The following is a 4409-nucleotide window of genomic DNA, read 5'->3' on the forward strand; positions in this document are numbered from 1 at the left end:
ATAACAAGTGATCTACCGACATCAAAAATCAATATTGAAAACTGGAAAATTCCTAAAGGAGTGCTTTTAGGTGGCACAATGTTTGCAAGTCCTGGTCCAATTCAAATGTTAATTGGAGTCGAACTATTCTTCAAAATTTTGCAGAAAAATGTAATTAGATTGAATGTAAGACACAACTTACCAATTTTAAGAAACAGCTTGTTTGGATGGGTACTATCTGGTGCATACAAGCAGCAAACAAATTCAAATTGTATTGGATTCCTATCAAACGTACAAATGCATGAAGCCATCACCAAGTTCTGGCATTTGGAAGAAGTGTTAGAACCAACAATCCATGGGTCAGAGAAGATTGCAACATCTCGCCTTATAAACTTAGAAAAGCGGTTTAAAAGAAATGAAGACCTAAAAATAGCCTATTCAGAATTTATGAACGAATATTTAGAATTAGGACCTGCAGTACCAGTACCAATAGCAGAACTTAATCATCCACATTATTATTTACCACACCACCCAGTTATCAAGCAATGGGGCTCAACGAAGTTGCGAATTGTTTTTGATGCTGCTGCAAAAAGTTCAACTGGGGTTGTGCTGAATGATACACTGCATACTGGATCAAAATTGCAGCAAGAACTAATATCTATTTTAATCAGATTTTGCTGTTGGAAGCACGTTTTTATAAGCGATATTGTAAAGATGTACAGACAAATAAAAATGGATAAAGATGAAGAAACCAAAAGAACTTCGAACAATGAGCAAGGATCATCACTTGACTTTGAAGATTTGAAAGTTAAAATAGTCTCTCCCTTAAATCTCTTTATTGATGCGGGAGGACTTTTACGAGTAGGTGGAAGACTAGGCCAATCACTGATATCATATGTACAGAAACATCGGATAATTCTGAATAGACATCATATGAGACACTTGACGTTACAACAGAAGCACATTGGAATATTGCATGCTGACATTCAAGCCATACTGATGAATATATGAAAGAAGTATTGGCCTATAAATAATAGAAGTAGTAATATAATTAAAAAGTGCACAACATGTAAATGTTTTACATCTCGAAGAGAAAAATGTAAAACCTGTGTAGGTGTCAGTAATAAAACAGATAGAATGCTCACGATTCCGTAGAGACCTATTTAACAAACCAGTAACTCAAACTTACTCCTACTGCTCGACCAAAGGCATCAAGAAAGGGTTGGACGGATTTTTTACTCAATTGGATCAAGGATCTACCTGTAGTTACCACTAATCTGGAGTGTGGATCAACCCGACATTGGAACGCAACCCATACCAATACCCCCTAACAACATATGTCATATCACGTTTGGCAGCGGTGGGATTTCCTTATAGTGAAGTGTTAATTTTGTGAATTGTGATAAGTGAAGCCTGGATCAAGTTTTCTTTGCACCCAGAGGCTGCAGACTCAGCAAAGTAAGCGGAGCATCCAGCAAGCAGCAAGATAAGGACTAGCACGAGGAACTAAAGGCATTAAAGGTGGCAGCTTTACCAAGATAAACATCGTAAGAACTACGCAGACAGATCAACGCAAATCGACGCAGACTTCCCGATTAAGGCTCACTCCCCAAGTAAGAAAAACCAATCCTTCTTTTGGCAACAACTACACATCCAGATCAGAACATCATAGTCGTCATTTTTTTTTAAGATTTTGTTTGTCAATTAGAATATAAATAATAATATTTTGTCAATTTGAATATTTTTTTTAAGTATTAAAATTTTGGTTATACTTGGGTAACATTTCCGTAACAATGGGCAGTTCGATTATTATTTACACCACTATTATTTTGTTGACTTCACATATCCGTCAAGGTTAAGTTCAAGCAAATATTGTTAGCTAAACATTTTTTTATCAAAAACGATTACGAGCATTGCCAGGTCCAAATTTCATATGTTTATAAATGTGTCAAAGTAAAATAATTGTAAAGATTAGTAACAAAGTCATCAAGTAATAATATAAAAGACTCAGAAAGTAATATTGAAAAGTGAGTGACTCTAGTTAATAACTTTGAGTTTCCAATTCACTTCTGTAAATCTTTTTATAACGTCGTGATTTTTATTGTGGCTTTAAATGCCAGTATTAGGGCGAAATGCCTAAAGGATTTAGTGTAGCCATTGTGCCACTTTTCAGGCGATAGTGCCAATCCTTCATTTCAGATAGCAAAATATTAAATTGTTCAATGTAACAATAGGTATCTGACAAATAATTAATTAATCAGAGTAGGAAAAACCCGAATACTCGTAAGGGTAGTGAAAACCTCTAGATTTTAAATATATCTGACGTAATTTTGATGACTTATATGAGATTCATATAATTCCAACGCATCATAGTGTTTTGTTTATTTTAATTTTGTTTGTCAATTTTTTTTAAATTAGAGAATAAATTAAATTTTAGTCTGAATCAACGCAGTATCTTTATCTAAATATACATTTTTTTTATATAAATATTTGATTTTTTACATTTGCATTTAATTGAAAAATAGTGAATGTCAATTTCATATATCCAATATGCACTAAATTTATAAATGTCAAAATATTTCCTTCTTGGTCCAAAATTAATATAATATGATAATATTTATTTTACAATAATGTTTTGTATCTATAATTTGCTTGGCAATATTGCCTATAACATCCCAGACAGCACAAGACATGCCAGGGAATGTCCCACTTGTCCTCACAATCTCCTAATATCGCGATATCCTATGAATATCCTATGAATATGCAATGGGACGTCTCAAAACCAAAGGACTCGAGCAGGTATAACGCACGGGTTCCCGAACATGTCGCTCTCGTACGCGCACGGCTTGAGACCTCTAATCCTCTAAACGTATATGTTTGTCCCTTTCTCTTTCGTCGCGTTGGTTTTGCGTCCTTTAAGGTTAAGCTAAGCGTCATCAAACAGACGCTATACGAGTATGTGGAATCATCATAGTTTTTGAGTAATTGAGTAATAATAGTGAAAATTTTATTTGTTTTATATAATTATATGAGCGTGTGTTATAAATAATTAATATTATTTATCAAAATACTCTAAAATTAAGTAATAATAGTGGAAATTTTATGTGTTCTATATAATTATATGTGCGTGTGTGTTATAAATATTGCAGCAACATATTGAAAGGGGGGCAGATATAAACGATGGTAATTAAAGCTTTCTGTGTACTGTTATTTGAAATACTATGTTACTAGTACAAATAGAATTTTTAATTTAATGCTGACATTTCTACCCTGCCAGCTTATCCAGCAGCCATGCCTAATTTTGTATCAAATGCTGTGTTTGAAAGAGAATTAACAAAGAAGAAATGCTCTCCACTATGTTTGTTGGAGGAGCTTCAACTTATGGAGGCTATTCTTCTGAGCAAAGATATCAAAATACAATTGGTAATCAAAAGTTTATATAGATTTATTTTTATTTGTTAACTTTATCATATACTAAACAAACTTTCTCTTTATATTCTGTATTTAGTCATCAGAGTCGAGCTATGAAAATCCATTTTTGATGATGGTTTGGACAAAGAATTTTGCTAGGGACGAGGAAAGGGCAAAAATAAATTTTGTGATCTAGTGCCTTGCGATGTCATCACAGGTAATTTATATATCTTATACTTATGATGTGTTGTAAATTATGAATTAAACTAATATATAATTAATTCCAGGAATTGCTTTGAAAAATTTGCCGCATGAGTCATAGTTTACTGTTTCAGAGGCTGCAAAAAGCTGGCTGCGACGTGCCAATAAATATTATACAAGGTATTTTTGTGAGATGTGTACTATATGTTTTTCCTATTGACAAAAAAATCATGATTATTGACTGGTTAGTTGTATCAATGTTAGTGCAAAATTTGTGCTGTGTACACATTTTTAGATGTAAAAAACCAAGTTTAATATTCACTCGTAATGACATCAAATTGTGTCGATATATTTGGAATTAGAGATTATTTTATAAATCTCTGTCTATTTTGATTGATGTATCGCTCTTAAAGAACTTACTCATATATATATACATATATATGCATTTATTCATTTGTTTTCTATTTCAGGAGAGAAAATCAACCATGAACTAGGATTGAATGCCGAATTAATTATATTTTTAATATTGTAAAATAAGTTATTTTGAATTAAAGTTGTATATATTAAATTTTGTTATAAAATTATCTCAGGATTTTGTTATTTTGTAATAAAAGTTTACTTTGTGAAATTGTGTTCTTTTAATTCATTTAATTATAATTATTATCTAAAAAGTAAAAAACAATTCCATAATTATATCCTATTCATGTCCGGTTTATGTCCGGAATATCCCGCGCGGGATATCCTACAGAACGTCCCATAGGTGCGACATATTAACATGTTTCGGATAAGATGAGGATACGCGGGATATCCGTAAGGCT

At 32.4% G+C, this 4409-nt stretch overlaps 1 long non-coding RNA gene across 1 annotated transcript; it reads left to right on the forward strand.

Annotated features, from left to right (window-relative positions):
• Positions 1-2924: 2924 nt before the first annotated feature.
• Positions 2925-4109, forward strand: LOC113378467. The gene is made up of 5 exons (XR_003367187.1): positions 2925-3162; positions 3257-3402; positions 3488-3607; positions 3678-3771; positions 4062-4109. It is a non-coding gene; the product is annotated as an uncharacterized LOC113378467 (long non-coding RNA).
• The last annotated feature ends 300 nt before the right edge of the window (positions 4110-4409 follow it).

Source organism: Ctenocephalides felis, unplaced genomic scaffold, assembly GCF_003426905.1.
Source record: "Ctenocephalides felis isolate EL2017-DRISC unplaced genomic scaffold, ASM342690v1 CF-g0.4_SCAFFOLD_01886, whole genome shotgun sequence".
NCBI lineage: Eukaryota > Metazoa > Arthropoda > Insecta > Siphonaptera > Pulicidae > Ctenocephalides > Ctenocephalides felis.